Source organism: Corylus avellana, chromosome ca10, assembly GCF_901000735.1.
Source record: "Corylus avellana chromosome ca10, CavTom2PMs-1.0".
NCBI classification, from domain to species: domain Eukaryota; kingdom Viridiplantae; phylum Streptophyta; class Magnoliopsida; order Fagales; family Betulaceae; genus Corylus; species Corylus avellana.
Window position 1 is genome coordinate 6,348,873 of NC_081550.1, and position 22,358 is coordinate 6,371,230.

A 22,358-nucleotide genomic window follows, 5' to 3' on the forward strand; every position below is an offset into this window, starting at 1 on the left:
CACTCGGTAACATTTTAAATAGCCACTTGTCTTTTTTAGGCCCTCCTCTCTTAAAAAAACAAAGGATAGAAAGTGGAATAAAAAGTAATATATGAATTAGAAAAGAAAATAAGGAACAAAAAGGGAAATGGAGGAACAAAACCACATAAAATAAAGAGAAACAAACGGAAAATGGAAAATACTAATATAATAGAAAATATTTTTCTTTTCTATATAATTTTTTTGGTTCCAATAAAATTGATAGGTTTACGAAGAAGCCAATTCAAATAGAGATTTTTTCCTTCGACCATCATTTGCTTGTATAATGTATAAGAAACTGGTTTTAGAAAATAAAGTAAAAATAATACATATATTGGAACATGAAATAAGGACATAAAAAATTAAAAAATTAAAAAATGATAGAAAATTCTCTCTCACTATCATTTTCCTCAATTCAGTGAAAAAAAAAAAAACCAATTTCAATAAAAAAAAATAATAATTAGAATAGAAAACCACATAAAATAGAGTCAAAAAAAAGAAAAAGAAAAAGAAAAATACGATTATAATAGAAAAGAAGTGTCTTTTCCATATTCTTTTTCTGGTTCCAATGAAATTCATAGGTATTGATGACAATTTTCTAAGGAGTGACGTTTGCATGGAATTTGAGGAGTCGCTGGACTGAGGTATCCAAGGAGTCGCTGGATCGAGGAGTCGTTAATCTGCAAAAGAAAAGATTTTGGGATAAGAGCTGCCACGGTGTGCCTATGGGGATATCTCTGATGCCTAAGTCAGTGTTTGTTTTGAAGTAGGGAGAGCAAATGCGCAATGAGAGCTTGAGAGAAAATTGTGATTACCAAATAATGAACTAGAACTTCCCTTTATAGGCATTAGGTAGTAGTTGTCATTCCCCGATTCTTGGACCCACGTTCCCGAGGATCCACGTGCGCAATGTTGGCGAAGTGGATCGTGGGTTACTCCACGATTATGAGATCGTGGAGTGTTAGTAGGTGGCTCGGCCACACTTGCCTTAGACGTGGACTCCCGAGTTATTCTCGGACACACGTGGCGTGGCTAAGCGTTTGACAGTTGGACCAAGTTTTCTTGAATGTGGGGCTTTTGTTTAGACGCTGGGCGTATGTCACGTTTATTGATGAACGTGGCTTTTCTTTATGAGCCAAGGGACTATTATACCCTTGATGGGCCGGTCTATTATCGGTCTGGGCCGACTTTAGATGGGCTTACAAATTGGACTGATCCTAGAGGTTTGTTGGGCTGTATGTGGCTGATTCATTACTCAACAGGTATCTCCCAATTTCTTTGTCCGAGTGACTATGAAAATTTCTTTTTTTTTTTTTTTTTTTTTTTTTCAAAATGGATACCTCTATCAGTCTTCCAAGATTTGAAATTTTTTGAATCCAAAATCTTTTGAATCCAAAATTTTTTGAATTAAAATTTTTTAGGGAAATTTTTTGCATTGATCTTCCCGAGCCAATGATTTTTTGGGACTCTTGATCTTCCCGAGTGATGGACAACTCGTATGTTAGGCCATGTGTCACCTTTTATGTGGTTATATTGGCAGTTGACCACGTGTTGGCTTCCTGGCAGTTGAGTGGATCAAGGCACGCTTTTTCGAGGAACCTTAGAACCCTTGGGTTTAAATGCTGTGCCACTTGCCCTATCTCTCCACTTGCGTATAATCTTTTGAAATACCCTTATAAAAGGTGCCTTTCTCCCCCCCTTTCTCATTTTCCAAGCTTTCTTCGCAAACCTCTCATTGTAGAAACTCCATTTTCGCTTCTTGAAAGCTCTGCAACCCATCTTCTTCCTCTGGCTTGCCTTCACCCCAACTATTTCCCTCAATAAACTCATACACAACTTTGTGGAAAGCAGATTTGACGAACGTCGATGAAGCTCAGATCAGGAGGACCTGCTTTATCCCTTGCTCGGTTAACTGGCGTTTTGATGGTATGCGGAATGGAGCAGTAGTGCGTGCCAAAAAGGACGAGGTATGCCTTTCCGAAACCATGTTCAAAAGGGTTTCAGGCTGCCTTTCCCGAAGATCGTTCAGGAACTACTGGGTACCTTAACCTTGCTCCTCACCAAATAGTGCCGAACGGTTGGAGGGTTTTCTTTGCCTATGTGGTTTTGTGGCCACATGTTCTTGGAGAGGAGCACCATCTGACTGTTCGTGAGATTTTGAAGGTGTACAGACTCACCAAGAGCCCTAGAACCGACGCACTATTTACTTTCCAAGTTCGACAGAAGGTGAAGTGCATACACATGGGGATCACCTTTTCCAACAACAAAAGGTGGAAGAATAAGTTCTTCTTTGCCTCGGGCAACTAGGAGTTCGCCCATTCGGAAAAGGTGGAAGGTCCGAGGTTACCTCGGGAAACCAGTGTACCTTCGGAGGAAGGTAAAGATTCTCGATTTGGATGTGTGTGTCTATATATATAACAATACTTTGTTTTATTGGAAGATCCTGTCTTGACCAAGGAAGAACAAGATCGGGTTGACACGGCTCTGGCCTTTGCTCGGGCGAAGAAGAATGAGAAGCAAGTGGACTATGATGTCTTAGCCACCATGGCCAACTTAGAAAAGTACCTGACGTGCCCCCCAACTGATGGGTCGGGAAGCACCTGTCAGCCGAGGAAGAGGTCAGTTCCTGAGGTTTCAAGGAGAGCAGTTGTTGAGCCTACGAGGAAGACTGCCGCCGACAAGGGCAAAGACAAAGCCAGTAAGCCTTCAAAAAAGTCTGCAGCAAAAAAAAGGCAAAAGGAAGGTTGATCAAGCTTTCCCGAGGATTCCTGTGCAATCAAGACTCAAACTTCAGATGCGACTCCACTGAGGCTGGTGGATGAACCTGAGGATTCTCCCCTAAAGAGGAAGAAATTACTACCTTTGGATCCTTGGGATGCCTTTGCATGGGTGATGGGCGAATCAATGGAGGTGTTTGAGATGCCCTAAACCACTGCGCTTCCTTCTGTTTTGGAACTTCTGGGCATCCATCCTGATGATGCTCGTCCAATTGCTGCCTTCCCGCCAAATGCTGTTCTTGCAGAGCCCATGACACCTTCTGGCTCTGATTCATTGGAAGAAAATCTGGATGTGGAGCAGACTATAGCGAAGGTGTCTGCTCGAAGGTCGGGGAGATCAAAGATGCTCGGGAGCCCGCAGAAAAGCGAGGGCAAACCGATCGAATTGGAGAGCGATGCTGATATGGAGCCTATTCCTGAAGATAAGGCTCTTCAGTCCGAGACCATCACGAGAGCCGAGGCTGAATTACTTCCGACCGCTGTTCCAACTGAGGAAACAAAGGTTGAGCCAGAAGCTATGCCCCCTGCTGCGGCTCGGTTTACACCTTGCCAAGAAGCTTCGCCTTCGAAAGAAGCTAAAGAAGCTGAAGATGCTGAAGCCTCGGTCCCTGCCGAAGCTTTCACGAAGCCAAAGGGAGCTGAGAACACCGAGGTTCCTACTGCTGCAACCAGTCTCCCTACGAGTTAGAACCCAGCGAACTCTTCAGCTACCTGGGACTCCTCATTCTCGGGAATACCTTTCCCTTTGAACAAGTTGGGCATTGGGGTCCTTGGCCATCCCCTCAAAGCCATCGCAGACATCATTCCCGCGGGCTACTCCAAAGGTCTTGGGAGGACTACTGCTACGAAGGTCGCGGAACTCATGCTCTTTTATCAACTTGCGGTAAGTTCTTACTGACCTATTCTTGACACCTTTTTATTTTTTATTTATATATATATATAGCATAAATTTGAACACTTTTTTTTTTTTTTTTTTTTTCAGTGCATTGTAAAATCGGTGTGCATCTTTGCCGACTTCCGAGACTTCATCCAAAACGTAAACTCCGAAGCTGAGGTCCGAGGAGATGCAAAAGAAGCTGCAGGAGTTAGAGAAAAAAAATGCTCGACTTAGAGGGGTCTTGGCGGAGCAAGACAAGGAGCTGCTTCTTATGGGCCAGAAGCAATCTTTGATTGAGGCTCAGACTTTCGAGGCCAAATCTCGGGTCCAGGACCTGGAAGCTCGAAACATTGATATGATTGCTAGGGTGCAAGACTTGGAGGTCGAGTTAGTAGCCATGAAGGAGAAGTCCGAGACCTTGGAGATCGACTTCTTGGTGGCCCAAGAAGAGTTGAATCAAATGGAGGAGGCCTTGACAGAGTTTGAGCTTCAGCGTAAAGCCACCGAGGATAAGCAGGCTTCATTGTTCGACGAGCTCTTGGTGCAAAGGACGAAGCTTCTTCTCAGCTCCTTAAATGCAAAGAGGATGAAGACAAACAAGCTTCCTTGTCCGAAGAGTTGAAGGTAGCGAAGGATGAAGCTGACTCTCAACTTCTGAAGGCTATTGAAAAAAAAAAGGGCCATCAAATTGAAGGAAACCGAGCTCAAAAAGAAGTTTAAGCACCTCAAGGGCCAGTTCAAACATTACAAGGCGAAGGCTCAAAGTTACTTCAAGCAACTTTCCTTCACAGCATGGATGCGAGATCATGCATTGGCTCGATGATTTATCTGGGGCTTTGAAACTTATTGGCCCCATTTGCTAACAGCGCGGAACGGCATTGTAACTGGAATAGTACTGTTCCAGCTATAGTACTATTCTCATATGTGCAACAAAAAGTGTACACAACATTATTATTATTATTATTAAAAAAAAAAAGAAAAAAGGAGGAGAAAGATCGGGGTGGTTCCAACCACCCCTTGGCCAAATAGGTGGCCGGAACCCACCCCGTTTTAGCCAGGGATAGTCGAACCGCAAGTAACAAAGAAGGGTGGCAGTCAAAAAAAAAAAAAAGAGTCAGTGCATTTGGAATTGTGAGAAATACGCACGAGAGGCGAGTAGTTTCGACCATCCCATACCCGGTAGGTATGGGGTGGCGAAATCCTACGGCTTACTAGTGAATAAATACAAAAGGGGGTGACTCCAGCCACCCCCTTAGCCAAAAATGGGGTGGTCCGGCCACCCCATTTTGGCCAAGGGGTGGTTGGAACCACCCCGATCTTTCTCCTCATTTTTTTTTTTTAATATTTTGCTTAAAAAAAAAAAAAATTTAATACTGTGTACACTTTTTGCTGCACATATGAGAATGGTACTGTAACTGGAATAGTACCGTTCCAGCTACAGTGTCGTTCCGCGCTGTTGGTAAACGGGGCCACCGAGAGTTAGTCAAAAACCCCATGGATTTGATAAACACCGAGACTGTTCTAGCAACTACCTTTCCTGCCTCGGTCAAGGCCATAGAAGAAGTCAACCGTCTGGGGCAAAAAGAGATGCCAGATGCTCGGGGCATTACACTGTTCGATGTTGACCCGAAAGATTTGGTGGACCTAGAACCCTCGACTTCTTCGAGTAAAAATGTACAAGTCAGGAAGTACTGAAGCTCCCAATGCTAGCCCTACTGAGGCTAAAGACTTGTAAAACTTTTAAAATCTTTAATGAGAAAAGGTCTTTTGCTCAGCTCTTTGTCTTGCAAGTTTTTCTTTTTCTCGCAATCTTTAAAAATAAACTTATAAAGTTTAATTTTTGAATACTTGACCATATGCTTGGCCTCAGGAAAATACCTTTGCAGTTTTATTTCACCGAGGTTTTAGCCTTAGAATGAATCTTCTACCGAGGCTTTTCATTTTAAAAACGGGCCATGTTAAGAAAGTGCCTTTACGGCTATATTTCTTGAACTTTTGTTCTAGGGAAAGCGCCTTAATGGCTATATTTCTCCAAGGTATTTTAACCCTATAACGATCATTCTTCAAAGGCTTTGCGTTCTTTAGATGGGTTAAGTTCGGAAAGCGCCTTCATAGCTATATTTCTCGAACATTATCCTTGGGAAAGTGCTTCAATGGCTACACTTCTCCAAGGTGTTTTAGGCTTAGAATAATCCTTCTTCAGAGGCTTCTTATTCTTTAATTGGGCTAAGTTTGGAAAGTGCCTTTACGGCTATTTTTCTCAAACGTGGGTCTTGATGAAAGCGCCTTAATGACTATATTTCACTGAGGCATTTTAACCTTAGAATGGGCTTTCTTGAAGTTGTTCATTCTTTTGTGGGTTAAGTTCGAAAAGCGCCTTTACGACTATATTTATGAACACTTGGCCTTGGGAAAGTACCTTTACTTTTATATTTCCTGAGGTATTGTTGGACATTGTAATTTCAGAAGATTTGTTTATTGATGGTATGCTTTACAACTGAAACAAAACATGGATCTTCTTGGTGAAATTACAACGGTCAAACAAAATACTTCTTCAGATGCTCGTGTCTTGCCTTCGAAATCTTCAAGGTAATATGCTCCTGCTCAGTGGCATCCAACTACTTTGTAAGGCTCTTCCGAATTTGGAGCTAGTTTGCACTCGGCTGGGTCCTTGTTGGCGATAGTAACTTTTCGCAGGACCAAGTCTCCTAGCTTGAAGCTTCTGTGCTTGACCTTTTGATTGAAATACTGAGCTACCTTTTCTTGGTATGCTGCCATGGTTGCTTGGGCTTGGTCTCGTTTCTCTTGCAGCAAGTCAAGGTGTAGCTTGATGCCTTCGTCATTGCACTCCGGCCAAAAGGTTTTCACGAGGAAGCTTCTCGATCCAACCTCGGCTGGTATGGCAGCTTCAGTCCCAAAGGCTAGAGTGTAAGGAGTTTCTTCGGTTGGGGTGTCCAGCAACCTCTCTTGTTTTGGTGTCCACCAAGCTTTTCCTACTTGGTAACTTCATCACAGGACACCTAGGGCTGAACCATAATTTTGAGGGGGACAAAACTGAAAAAATGAACTTTTTATGGTAAAAATAAATTTTGGGAGTAAGTTTCATTAAAATTACCTAGAATTTAGAAGAAGTTTTTTTTTAAAAGATTTTTTGTGACATTTTTTAAAATTTTGAGAGAGTTCGAAACCCCCGAGGCTAGGGGTGATTTTGACCTTGTCGGACACCGTGGTGAAGCTTCTCTTCATCGACTCTAATCTAGCAAATCTCGGTGCCATTTCTCTTCCTGTGGTGCAATTTATTGTTTGTTGTAATTATTGCTATGTAGGTAGTTATGTTTTAGAATTATTGCTTCTTCAAACTACCCTTTGTAGCGGCCCTAGTTTATCCAATGGGTCTAGTTATTTATTTGAACAATTCTTAATAGTTTTAATTTTTTTTTGCATTGATTTTTGGTTGTCTTTGGTGGCTTTGATCCAACCAATCTTAGTGTCATTTCCCTCGTGGTGCTGCGAGTTATTGTTTGCAGCAATTATTGGTATGTATAGGTAGTTATCTTTCAGAAATATTGTCTCTTTAAGCTGCCCCTTGTGGCGGCCATAGTTAATCCAATGGGTCGATCGTTTATTTGACTCATTTCTAATGATTTTAGTATTTTTGAATTAATTTCTGATTGTTTCGAGGCTCTTGTTTGGGTTGCTCATCCTTTATTTATATATAGTCTGTTTTAATCTTCTCTTTTCCCTTCCCCTTTAATAGATTAGGAAAAAAAAAAAAAAAAGAATAAAAAACTAATTTTTCATTCTATCACTAACTCTCTGCAAAATAGGCTTAAGTGAATTTAGGCCTTCTAAGTATAGTGCTTTGACTACCAAACAAGAGGTAAAATATGAAATTTTACCTTTTCGCAACATGCTTGTCATGATTGATCTAACCCCAGGCATATACTTTGTATGTTTTTAAAACCGTGCAGATTTAACTTTGAAAAAAAATAGAAAGAGAAATTAGATTTAAACGTCACCAAATCCATTGAATACAAAATTTGTGCACATTTGACTCAATGATCATGACCAAGTAACCAAATATTTCATACTAAGCTATGCTTTTAAGTTGGCAAAAAAAAAAAAAAAAAAAAAGAAGGGTTTTACCACCAGATTAGGAGGAAGGCAACATCATCCAGAGTACAAAAAAGATAATTGAACACAATAGTAAACCATTACTCATAAGAAAAGACAACCATTTAAACAAATCTTTGATGCTTTTGGGGTTTCCACTGACCTTTTAACCATATTCAAGCGTTCAACCATGAGAGCTGAACATGTTTCAGATCTAACATTTTGCAGACAAAGATTTTGACAGTGATTGGAGAGTTGCTTCACAAGTAAATATAAAATAAAAAAGGTCAAGAAATGCTCCCGCTACCACTCGTTGAATTTAAGTTTATCTCATTTTTATTTGGGGTTAAGAAATTATGAATCTTGGGGAGGGTTTCATAGAAGATAGGACAGCTCAAGCATATACTTCATCACGATACTCCAATGGAATTTAGTAGGGAACACCCATTTTTCTTATTGATTTTATTTATTTTTCTTTTCTTTTGACATCTTACCTCATTAAACTATTACCCTTTTTTCCAATTGGCTGATTGGTTCCCTAATTTGAAAAAATATATTACAATTTACCCTAATAGGTAAATGGCCTAAAAGTCTTTTGGCTGGGAGTGCATTTTTAAAAAAATGCAACTTAAAAATGTAGAAATATATGCATTATCAAATTGCGGAAGATGCATTTAAAAAAAAGCATGTCCCTTATGTCACATATATTATTGTAATTATATATATATATATATATATACACACACCAAAAAGAGGGGGTATATCAATTAATTAAATTAATTAAAAATAATTGAAAAGAAAGCAGTAGAACCATCCATATAGGAGGTATATGCAATTAAAATAAACATGATGCAAGAATTTCTAGAGTAAGCGCGAAATTGGAGCATATAAAAAAGTAATGGTACAAAAAGATAATGGAAAATTATCAAAGGATTCGATTAATGATTAATAAGAGTACTTACAGATTGAAATGTAAACCGGAAGTAGTGAAGTTACATTCTTACAAGAGAGCAAAAAGGATTACAACTAGAAAACAGCAGGCTAGTTGCAGAGGGATTTCAGGTGTTTGGGCTGAAAGCTTCTGCCTTACATTGAAGGGGTCTTGTCCTTATATAGACATAGTCCAGTGGTGAAATAAAATTATATCAGAAAATTCAACAGTAAAAGTAAGATACTGTTATGTCAGTAGGTACTGTAGTGTCGGCAGGTACTGTAGGAAGTACTGTAGTGTCGGCAGGGACTGTAGATTAACTGTACTATGATGTGCTGGTAAATGTCTTCAGTGGATTTTTAATGTTTGGTGCCATGGAGGGGATATGAGCTGTCAATGGTGCCACGGAGGGCAAATGACCTGTCAAAGGTGCCACGGCGGGCAAATGAGCTACAATGGTGCCACAGAGGGCAAATGAGCTGTCAATGGTGCCACGGAGGACAAATGAGCTATAAATTTTCAATTCCAGGGTAATAATTATCACTGTCTCCGGGAAAACTAGAATTCCCGAACCAATCTCTTATGGGATTGAAAGTTGCTTCAGAAGATGCATCGGATTTCTTATCATCGGATTTTTTATCTTCATCAGAACTGGAGCTATCATCGAGAGAATTGAGTAATGCTTTTAAAATTTCCTTCTTCTCTTTTTTCTTCGAAGATGATTTTTTTTAGAAGAATTGGAAGAAGTAGTAGGGGCAGCGGCCTCTTTGGGAGGAGAAAGGAAAGTGCTAGGGGTTATCAATTGGGCAGGTTTGCCAATGGTTAATGGTTTAGGAGGAAAAGGAGCTTGGATTTTTGGTAACTGGGCTAGTGCTTTGACATTTTCAATCAAATGATCAATTCGTGGGTAATTATCCCACCATTTAATATACCAATGGCGTTCCAGTTTATCATCAAGAATAACATATTGCCACTTGATGATCCAGGGAACCTTGAATTTTTTGGCAAAATGGAGAGCGTGGGGAAACTTGGCCCCATATTCATCAATATGGTAAAGATTTTTGAATGGTTTAAAAGCTTAAACAATTTTTAATGGGAGAATGTCAGGGATAAGACTGAATTTTTTCCACCAGTTGGAGAACCAGAGAGGGAGGATGCCTCCAAATTCTTTATCAAAGCTTAAGAACTAGGAGTGGTCAAATTTGGAATTTTGGAAAAGGAAAAATTTGTACCAAGCGTTAACATAATCATAATAGTAAAAAGGAATTGGGAAATCATCTAGTTTCCTAAGATGCGAGGGATGTTCCCCCCAATCTTTTTTGTGAATAATTTTATCAAAATAGACACTGTGGTAAATAGTTTTTGGGGATCAGTTTTACTAAAAATGGGTTTAAAATGGACAGACTTTGTCTGAAGTAGGATATTAGTATAATAGGAAAGAGTTTTCTGAGGATGCTCAGGGATCCAATGGAATTGTAGGGGAAAAAAGGAAGTAGCAATTTGAGCGGGGAATTTAATGTGAGATCTATTTAATTCAATGTGAAATAAATACTCAGAATGAGGAAGAACAACATAAGTTGAGGATTTATCGTATTTAATGAAAGGAGCAGCAGTTTTTTGGGAAGCAACTACAAAAGGGTCATAATCTGAAATGAGAACACTGGAGTAAGTGGCCGGTGACCCGGGATTGATGGCTGAAAATCGATTGGCAAGAGCAATGTATGAATTGGTAGCTGAAGGAGTAGTCTCTAGTCTCAAGACCAAAGGCTTTGATTCAATCTTCTCCTTGTCCTTTTTGTTTGCCATTCTGGGACTGCAAAAATTCACGAGTGAGAAAATCTGGAATAGAATTATTGGAACCTTTAATGTATTCAATGTCAAAATCAAAAATACTTGAAAGGGCTTGCCATCTGGCAAAAATTTGTTTTGATGCAATATTTTCAACATCCTTTTGTAAAATGTATTTAGCAGATTTACAATCAATACGTAATAAAAAATTTTGATTTAATAAATCAGATTGAAATTTAGTAATGCATAAAACTACAGAAAGAATTTCTTTCTTAATAGTAATATAATTAGCTTGAGCCTTATTCCAGGATTCAGAATGGAATCGAACGATTTGTTCGGGGGATCTTGGTGAAACAATTTGTTTCAGAATACCTCCGAAACCAATTTCAGAAGCATCAGTTTCAACAATTTTGAAAGCATTATTGGAAGGAATTCCTAAACAAGGTAAGGCCTTGACATGGGTTTTAATTTCTTTGACAAGAGAAGTATGAATGTCAGTCCAAGTGGGAGGATTGCTTAACAAACGGTCGAATAAAGGTTTGCAGTGTTTTCTCAGATCTTTATAGAAATCTGCAATATAGTTTAAAGAACCTAAGAATCTTTGGAGCTGATTTTTATCAATGATAATATCAGGGAATTTATCAGCAAATTGGATAGCTATATCAATAGGTCTTATTCGACCTTCAGAAATATCAAAACTAAGGAATCTAATTTTAGTTTGAAAAAGCTTAATCTTTTTAACAAAAACAACAAGTCCATTGTGTTTGACTGTTTCTAAAAACAAGTTCAAATGTTTCCAGTGTTCGTCAATAGATTTAGAGTAAATCAAAACATCATCAATGTAAATGATAGTAAAAAGATTGAAGGGATTGAAAATATCATTCATGATATTTTGGAGTTCGCTAAGGGCATTCTTTAGACCAAAAGGCATAAAATTCCACTCATAATGTCCAAATGGGGTGGAAAAAGCAATCTTATACCTATCTTTATCATCAATTTGGATTTGCCAAAATCCTGACTTCATATCGAACTTAGAGAAAACTATAGCCTCACTGATATGACTAACTAAATCTTTCCTATTTGGAATGGGATATCTAATCCATTTTAGTACATCATTGAGTGGTTTGTAATTAATTACAAGCCTAGGAGTTCCTCTTTCAATTTCAGCATTTTTCATAACATAAAAGGCAGCACAAGACCAATGAGATTTACTCTTACGAATAATTCCTTTAGCAAGTAGATCAGCAATTTCTTTTTGGCAAAAATCTAAAGTTTCAGCATTCATTTGGATGGGTCTGGCTTTAGTGGGAATTTTATTTTCAGAAATTTTTTTAATGTAAGGTAAAGAGACACTGTGTTTCTTCCTATGCCAAAAAGCAGTAGGAAGATTAGAACAGACAAGATCAATGATACGGGTATTAAAAGAGGCAATCTTGAACAATGCATAAATTGATTTGAACCGCATAGAACAAATGCCTAAATTTGGAGAAGAAACTTGTTTTCTGCCATATAGAGATGCCAAAAGCAAAAATAGACCACAAATTTAAAATCAAGACGAAAAAATGAGTGGGAAACACATGATTAACTTTTCGAATGGTCAAAGTCAACGGTCAACACTATAGAAAGTCAAAGTCAAAAGCCAACACAAGAGAGTCAACTCTTGCAAGGTGCTGTCGTGGCAGAGGGGTTGATATGCCCAATGTGCTGACGTGGCAGTGAAGCTAATGTGGCCGTTCTGATGACGTGGCAGAGGCGCTAACATGGCATTGGATGACATGGCCTAGTGCTGACGTGACGCACTGAGAGGTTGACACGTGGCTGGCAGGAGAAGAAAAGATGCGCTGGCGCGTGAGGTGAACGCGCCAGTGGCTATTGCTGCGTGAGGCGCGTGCTCCTCACGCGTTAGGAAGCGTTTTGGCGGGTGTAGCGCATGAGGCCCACGCATAGAAACTTTTGCCGGAGCATGGAAGCGCATGGGGCTTCCTATGGTAGCGTGCTTGGCGGCTATTTGACCGGCGGCACCATATCTGTAAGGCGGACCGACAACCTTTGTGATATGGCTGACGTGGCAGCGCCTGGGCAAAACGGCCGCAGCTTCGAGCGGCGCTTGGGGGGGCATGGATGTTCTGATGAGGCTGTGCTCGATGGCTCTAGATTCGTCTGGACCGAATCTATCGATTGGCGTTGTTACTGAGGTGATCGGTGCTTTGTGGAAGCGCATAAAGGAACGAACAGATTCTTAGGCAAGTCTTGCCGGAGCGTGAACTGCTCTTGGGACGCGCGTGAAGGCGCGTTTACCGACGGACAAAACCTTCTAGTGGCGTGTGTGAGCACGGAAGCTTGGATGTTTCAGATCTTTTTGGATCTGTACTTGGCAGCGTCTGAACTATCATCAGCGGTAGAAGCATGTAGCTCCTGCAAGGGCAGCGGTGGCGCAGGCAGAAACTAGCAGAGGAGCATGGTGGTGTGTCGGAGGGCTGATGGCAGTTCCGGATCTATAGGCTGGCACGATTTTGAGACTATGGGTAGCAAAAATTTTGGCGGCACTTGATGTAGGGCGATGAGACTGAAATTCAACAAAAGGAAAATACTAGAAAATACGTTTATTGAAGGTCACAGAAAAGACGTTTTTCTACTCAATCTTTCTTATTTTCTTATTTAAATGTCTTTTTTAACATATAATAAAAAGGATGATGAATATGCATTTAAATTTTCAAATTAAATTATAATAAAGAATTTCGCGCATAGCGCGGATTATGAGTTAGTTGTATATAATTGTAGATACACAGACCACCCATAGTTATGGGCGGAACTAGACTTTTAGGTTTAGGGGGGCAAAAAAAAGTTTTTAAGGGTATATTAAAAAAAAAAAAAAAGGGGGCTTTCCCTTTAATTGATTAGGATTGGCCATCCTTTATTTATATATAGTTTGTTGTAATCTTTTCTTTTTCCATCCCCTTTAATTGATTAGGAAAAAAAAAAAAAAAAACTAATATTTCAATCTACGGCTCACTCCGCACAAAACCTTTGGAGTGTAGGTGCTTCGACTACCAAACAAGAGGTAAAATATGAAATTGTGCCTTTTGGAAACATGCATATCATGAGTGGGGCATATACCCTGTAGTTTTTTTTAATGGTATAGATTTCATTCTAAGTTTTTCGAGAAAAAAATAGAAAGAGATTTAAGCGTCGCCAATTCCATTGAATACAAAATTTGTGCACATTTGACTCAATGATCATGACCAAGTAACCAACCCTCATAACTTTCTAATAATTGAAGTATGGCCAAATATTTCATACTAAGCTATGTTTTTAAGTTAGCAAACAAAAAAAAAAAAGAAAAAAGAAAGGATTTTAACACCAGATTAGGAGGAAGGAAAATCATCCAGAGTACAAAAAAGATAATTGAACACGAAATAGTAAACCATTACCCATAAGAAAAGACAACCATTTCAACAAATCTTATTGATGCTTTTGGGGTTTCCACTGACCTTTTAACCAGATTCAAGTGTTCAACCATGAGAGCTGAACATGTTTCAGATCTTACTATACCATTTTGCAGACAAAGATTTTGACAGTGATTGGAGAGCTGCTTCACAAGTAAATATAAAATAAAAAAGGTCAAGAAATGCTACCACTACCACTCGTTGAATTTAAGTTTATTTCATTTTTATTTGGAGTTAAGAAATTATGAATCTTGGGGAGAGTTTCATAGTAGCTAGGATAGCTCAAACATATACTTCATCACGATACTCCAACGGAATTTAGTAGGAAACACCCATTTTTCTTATATATATATATTTGACATCTTACCTCATTACCCTTTTTGCCAATTGGGTGATTGATTCCCTAATTTGAAAAAAATATTACAATTTACCCTAATTGGTAAATGGCCTAAAAGTCACTTTGGCCGGGAGTGTGTTTTTAAAAAAACGCAATTTGAAAATGTTGAAAACTTTGCATTTTAAAAAAACGCATGATTTTATGAAATATGATATGATATCTTGTGTGGATTTTGGTGATGTTTGTAGCATGCGATCTCATTAAGTAAACATCGGGAGTAGTACAGGGAGTATCAGCTTAGGGTGGTGAAAATTGCAAGGAAATCAAATGCTTCAACAATAATATCTGGTGCAATCTTCTTTCTTAGTGCTGGGAATAGAGATTTTCTTCAGAACTATTACATTGATCCTCTTCTTCATGCCGCCTATTCTTTTGATCGCTTCTTAGACATTCTCATGCAATCTTAGGTCCCGCCTTTTGTTTTGTTGTTTTTTTTTTTCTTCAAAATAAAAACATAACAAACATTTGTAAGAATTAAGAAACATTAATTTGTGACAGGGGGCTATATGCATTGGGAGCGAGGAGAATTGGAGTGACCCCCAATGGGATGCCTTCCAGCAGCCATGACAATATTTGGTTTGGGTGGGAACGAGTTTGTGGAAAGGTTAAACAATGACGCAATTTCCTTCAATGACAAGCTAAATGCCACATCTCAGATGTTGCAAAACCACCTTTCTGGTCTCATATTGGTTGTCCTTGATATCTACCAACCTCTTTTCAATCTTGTCACAAATCCTACTGCAAATGGTACGTCGATTACTTCTCTAAGTTCATGTAAGCATGAGATGGAAAGGCGTTAATTTTTTTTTTTTTCGTAGACACATAGTAATAAGTTGTAAAAGAGTTGTAGATGTAGTGAACAATTTCTCCTAGACACCCAAAAAAGGTCAACTTGTCTTGAGATTGAGCATATTTCGACGCCCGAGTCCGTAAAAGCTCTTACTAAAATGAGTAAACTAGATAAAATAGACCGAGTGTGTGTGTGCAATATTATGCAATCCATTATTTGTGGGGACCTGTGCTAATGCATCAGATTATGTCTTCTTGGACGGTTTCCATCCCTCCGAGGCTGCAAACAACATTATAGCCCAAACTTTGGTCGCAAGTGGCATTTCGCTCATCAGCTAATCAAACACACGCATCTACCTCAACATTTTTCTCTTCAACAGATCCTTGCTTTTTATGGTTGTTTGGTTAATTTATGTTTCTTGTGAATGTTTTGTTGTTGTAATATATGTTCCCACATAAAAAAAAATAAATAAAGACTAGCTTGCTTCCATGTTTGATATTGCGTTGAGAAATATAACTTTTAAAGTTAAATGTGATTTTTGAGATTTTTTTTTTTTTTTTTTCAAGTTTTTCTCAAAAATATTTTTTTGGTTTTTTTTTTTTTTTTAGAACAAAAAAGTTAAGAAGTACTTTTTGAGTTTTTTTACCAAATGGCCAAGTTTTTTGTTTGGCACAGCTTTTTATGTACAAAAGTACTATTTCAGCTGCTTAGTGCCAAAACAAGTTCTACACTCTAGCCTTGGGCATAACGCAATTACAAATAAGTTCTAAGCTTTTAGCCTTGGGCATATGCAGTCTAACCCAATTTGAACCCATTGAACAGGTAATTGGAAAAAAAAAATTAGAAAGAAAATAGAAAGTCTAAATGGTTTTATATGATCTTCAAGTTGGGTTCAACATTCCCAACTCATCTTAGATATTAGAAAGAACTTTGCAGGATGTGGATGGTCCACCGTGTACAAATTAATCAAATATAGCATGAAATTAAAATACAAAAGATTTTGGTAATTTCTTTTGGTGCGTTTGGAATTGTGAATTCACAAGAATAATCTACGTTTTTAAAAGATATCGCAAAATGTAAGTTGTTTGACATTGCGATTTAAACTAAAATCATGATTTCGTATAACAAATATTTGATAAAAAACTACTTTTTAACATATTTTACTAAACGCCTAAAATTTTAAAAAATTGAGATTTCAAAACACAATTTTTAAAATTGAACTTATTTAAAGTGCAATCCCGAAAACCCACACACCTTGTAAATGAATACACTATGAATCAAGCTGCTGAAGTCCATTTCTTGTTCCCCTCCCAATTCCCATGTTTGGTGGCATGAAGTTGACTGGGTTGTAGCTGTCGTGGATCTTGGAAGATGAAGATGGATAACTAGTTTGGCCTTTATGACCAGGTCAACGAAGGTTTAATTATTTTTACGAGAAATGTACTTAATTCTCTTAATTTTATAGTTTTTACAATCTTTCTTAAAGTTAAAAAAACTCTTAATTGAGTATATCGAACATTTAAAAATTTTCAATCTCGCCCCTCCACTTAAGGTTTGTCAAATGTCGAAACGATGATAATACCCTAGTAAATTTTCTGAAATCACAAAATTACCCTTAAGTTACAATAATTTTTTTTTTTTTTTGAAGTGAAAAAAAAAAACCAATGGAAAATACAAGAGTATTTTGAAATTTGGGAGAAATTACAAAACGATGAAGTTTGCCCTTATTTTTATCATGGCAACTTGGTTTTTGACACTCACTCTCAAATTAAATCTTATGTTAGTGAGGGTGACATGTTTTATCCATTTGCTTATCAATGATTGTAAGCAACTCCTAGGTAAAGGTTGGCTGGGATACCATGTTTGTCCACGTCCGTTGTGCACATGCCGATGCAAATATGGTTATTGACAATATCTGCATTCGCATATGCATAACACAATTATCACTTTTAAGTATTCACATTTAAATTTGCATCCGAATCATGTGATTATTATGTGCATCAGAGTAGTCATTACGGTTATTAACTGTTATCCGCATTTGAGCTAATATGCTATTTGGTCTCTATTATGACATATTTTAAATGATTTTGAAAATAGTTTGGATCTATTTCTAGTGTTTTGAGCTGGTTTAAGTGTTTCCTTAAGGCCTAGTGTTTTAGATAAAATCTACATCTATTTTACATTTGAACTTAAAATTAACAAAAAAGGAAAAATCCACTTTACTCCCCTGAAGTTTCAGGAGCTTTTCAATTTGAACCTCAAAGTTTAAAAATTGGCAATGTTCCCCCCTATCGTTTCAAAAATTTTTAATTTAAACCTTCCGTTACTAATTTCTGTTAAATTGGACGGAAATTTTTTTAAAAAAGCTTGAGGGTAATTACGTAATTTTATAGATTTCCGTCCAATTTGACAGAAATTAGTAACGGAAGGCTTAAATTAAAAATTTTTGAAACATTAGGGGGGTACATTATCAATTTTTAAACTTTAGGGTTTAAATTGAAAAACCCATGAAATTTCAGGAGGGTAAAGTTGATTTTTCCCTAACAAAAAAAATAAAATAAAATACAAACACCCAATGTTGAATTTGTCCAAGAAAGTAAAATATATATTAAATGGTAAAATTATTATGTATACTTATGTCCCACTTGGTTACAAGCTTGCGTTACCAAACTCGACGCTGCTTATGCTAAGTGCAATCACTTATAAATAAAAATATAAATTTTTGACTTCTCCATGATGAGAGAAGCTTTTCCTTCTCTCTAGGTAGAGGAAAATTGCCTCCTTTTTGAGGCTTTTTACCACCGGTTGTGTGGTTGTTTGGGGAGGAGGGAAGGTTCTTCCTCTTTCCCTTCTCCCCTCCCCTTTCTTTCTCTTTGATTGGTGTGCTTATGGCTTTCTCAATTCATTTCCGTCCTCTAACACAATGTGTCTTCACCACCTTCCATTGCCCAAGGCCGCTTGCCACCTTCACCATCCAGCTCCCTGCCACTTGCCGCTTCTTGTTCCTTACCCTGCAACCAAGATCTACAATGGTTCATAGGTGGGTTTTCCGTAAAACTCGATATACTTTCCTCTAGTCGACCTAGGTTTTCATGCGCCAGTGCACAATGCTAACTGGCATCCCAGCTCCCCACCGCCACCTTACGCTCCGCCTCTAGCCATTCACGTGCCTGAGCGTGTACCTCATGCGTCGATGTGTGTTTTCCGTGTCTTGGTTAGTGAGCTTCTATTGCCACTCCTCCACCTTCTCCCCCACCAACACTACTTTTTTTTTTTTTTTTTTCCTTGTATTTCCAATTGTTTTGTTTGGGTTTTATTCTCCGTTCTTCTTTATTTTCCGCGTATTTCCAAATTGATGTGTCAATTTCATATCAAAGCTTGATAAAAGTTAGAATAATGTTATTTAGTAAACTGATATATGAAATTACCATATCACTGGAATGACGTGTCAATGAAAATCAGGCTTTAATTTTTTAATTTTTTTACAAGATTGTATGATAATTGTATAACAGTAAAAAATATAACATTACTCATCTAAAGGTTAATATGATTACCATATCAGCATCATGATATAACTGCAAGATAAAAAAGTGATGTGGTGAGAGATAAATAGCAAGGTGGCCCTAGCCCATGGAAAGTTGAACATGAAGAAAAAAAAAAAACATGCTTTTCTCGAGTCAAAAAGAAAAAGAATACATAGGTTAATTAAGGTTTCTTTTAGAGAGAGTAGGAGTTAACATGGTACGCCACCTATCAATTCAAACAAAACTTATTTTTTTTACAACTCAAAACCAATATATATATATATATTCATTTCTCTCCTGAACTTTCTAAAAAAGGAATAGAATCATTTTGTAATGTGGACACATGAAAGATTTTATAGAAAATTGGTCATGTTTCTTGAAAGCCTCGTCTATCTATATCTCCTATAAATAAATTAAGAAATAAACAAAGTGTTGCTATCAGATTATATATATATAATGAGCCTTCCCAGATGCATGTTTCTTGGCTTCCTTTCTTCTTCTGTATCTTGGGCTATTTGTGGCTGATGGGCAGCGTGTTCCTGCATTGTTCATATTTGTGAACAACAACGATGCAGTTTCCTTCAATAAGAAGCTCAATGCAACATCTAAGAGGCTGCAAAATCGCTTTTCTGGTCTCATATTTTATTTTTTTTTCAAAAAAAAAAACAAAAACAAAATATAAGACCAGAAAAGTGATTTTTATTGAAGGAAATTGCATCGTTGTTGTTTGCAAATAAAATTGAGACCAGAATGGCGATTTCGCAGCCTCTTTTGGTCGCATATCTCTCGTCTCATATTGGTTGTCCTTGATATTGACCAACCTTGTTTCAATCTTTCCACAAATCCAACAGCAAATGGTACGTCGATTACATCTCTATGTTCACATAAGTTGTACAAGAGTTGTAAACGTAGGATAGGTAAACAACTACTCCTAGGCTAGACACCTAAAAGAAAGTGGATCGTCATTTATATGCTCATCGAGCCGCTACTAAATATGAGACCAAACCCATCATATATCATTCATACATATATATATATATATATATATATAAAAGCCGAAACCCCTCTTAGAAGTGCCTTAAATTTCGACTTGTGACGTGAACCCATTTCTCTTAAAGGCTCATTTAAGACATAATTTTTTAACTGATTTTTTAAGAGTGAACCAGTTTTTACTTAAAACCGGTCATTAAATTTGTGTAATTAAGAGCATTTAATTATATTTTAAGAGTTTTCTACGTATAAATTATTCAATAAATTAAGTATTATTAATGTCCAAATCCAATAAGAAAACAAATAATACAAATCATATTTTTTTCCTCTCTCCACGTTTTCATATTTATTAATACCTTACTTAAAAAACCATAATTAAAATCCAATATATGCGATTTAAAAAAAAAAAAATCAAAAACCACAAAATTCGTAGTATATATATATACACACACGTACTCATGAGCTATATATATAGAAAAAACCATATATTGGATTTTTTTTTTTTTTAAGAAAAAAAACGAAACAAAAAGTAAAAGAAAAAATCATTTATATGATAATAGTTGCGGTTCAATTCTTACAAAAGTAGTGGATTTGGTGCTCAAAAAAGTATACTATTTTTGATATAATATATTATTATTTTTTAGAGTGGGTTTTAGATTTAAAATTTTCTACTCAATCTTTCTTATTTTCTTATTTAAATGTCTTTTTTAACATATAATAAAAAGTATGATGAATATGCGTTTAAATTTTCAAATTAAATTATAATGAAGAATTTCGTGCATAGCGCAGATTATGAGTTAGTTGTACATAATTGTAGATACACAGACCCCCCATAGTCAGGGGCGGAACTAGACTTTTAGGTTTAGGGGGGCAAAAAAAGTTTTTAAGGGTATATTAAAAAAAAAAAAAAAAAAAAGGGGGCTTTCCCTTTAATTGATTAGGATTGGCCATCCTTTATTTATATATAGTTTGTTGTAATCTTTTCTTTTTCCATCCCCTTTAATTGATTAGGAAAAAAAAAAAAAAAAAACTAATATTTCAATCTACGGCTCACTCCGCACAAAACCTTTGGAGTGTAGGTGCTTCGACTACCAAACAAGAGGTAAAATATGAAATTGTGCCTTTTGGAAACATGCATATCATGAGTGGGGCATATACCCTGTAGTTTTTTTTAATGGTATAGATTTCATTCTAAGTTTTTCGAGAAAAAAATAGAAAGAGATTTAAGCGTCGCCAATTCCATTGAATACAAAATTTGTGCACATTTGACTCAATGATCATGACCAAGTAACCAACCCTCATAACTTTCTAATAATTGAAGTATGGCCAAATATTTCATACTAAGCTATGTTTTTAAGTTAGCAAAAAAAGAAAAAGAAAAAAAGAAAGGATTTTAACACCAGATTAGGAGGAAGGAAACATCATCCAGAGTACAAAAAAGATAATTGAACACGAAATAGTAAACCATTACCCATAAGAAAAGACAACCATTTCAACAAATCTTATTGATGCTTTTGGGGTTTCCACTGACCTTTTAACCAGATTCAAGTGTTCAACCATGAGAACTGAACATGTTTCATATCTTACTATACCATTTTGCAGACAAAGATTTTGACAGTGATTGGAGAGCTGCTTCACAAGTAAATATAAAATAAAAAAGGTCAAGAAATGCTACCACTAGTACCACTCGTTGAATTTAAGTTTATTTCATTTTTATTTGGGGTTAAGAAATTATGAATCTTGGGGAGAGTTTCATAGTAGCTAGGACAGCTCAAACATATACTTCATCACGATACTCCAACGGAATTTAGTAGGAAACACCCATTTTTCTTATATATATATATATATATATATATATATATATATATATATCTGTGTGTGTGTGTGTGTGTGTGTGTGTGTGTGTGTATTTGACATCTTACCTCATTACCCTTTTTGCCAATTGGGTGATTGATTCCCTAATTTGAAAAAAATATTACAATTTACCCTAATTGGTAAATGGCCTTTTGGCTGGGAGTGTGTTTTTAAAAAAACGCAATTTGAAAATGTTGAAAACTTTGCATTTTAAAAAGACGCATGATTTTATGAAATATGATATGATATCTTGTGTGGATTTTGGTGATGTTTGTAGCATGCGATCTCATTAAGTAAACATCGGGAGTACTACATGGAGTATCAGCTTAGGGTGGTGAAATTGCAGGGAAATCAAATGCTTCAACAATAATATCTGGTGCAATCTTCTTTCCTAGTGCTGGGAATAGAGATTTTCTTCAGAACTATTACATTGATCCTCTTTTTCATGCCGCCTATTCTTTTGATCGCTTCTTACGGGTGTAGCTAAAAAATTATATACAATCAATGGGATCGAACCTTAAACTTGTTGTTTTATGAGACACCAGAGCCAAATGACTTACCACTCAAGCTAACCCTTTTCGGGTTAAAGTTTCGCTATTAATTATAGTAATGCTTTCTATTGGCTCTTTAATGGAGTTCTCATTTGTGTGTTTTTTCTTTTCTTTTCTTTTTTGAAATTACAGCTGAAACCCTAGGCTTCACTTCTTATCCACAAGCTTATCTTAATAGAGAAGCCAGCGGAAACAACCTCTTGATTGGTGCAAACTTTGCTTCAACTTCTTCTGGTTATTTTGATGCTACGATAGCCGACCTATATGTAAATACATTAACAAGATTAAAATTCTAGCTTTTT

General features: G+C 36.9%; 2 pseudogenes; both read left to right on the top strand.

The window, feature by feature from the left end:
• Positions 1 to 12,467: 12,467 nt before the first annotated feature.
• LOC132162810 (GDSL esterase/lipase At5g03810-like) lies at positions 12,468 to 15,475 on the top strand (annotated as a pseudogene).
• Positions 15,476 to 18,166: 2,691 nt separating this feature from the next.
• Positions 18,167 to 22,358, top strand: part of LOC132162811 (GDSL esterase/lipase At5g22810-like) — a 6,631-nt pseudogene continuing 2,439 nt past the window's right edge.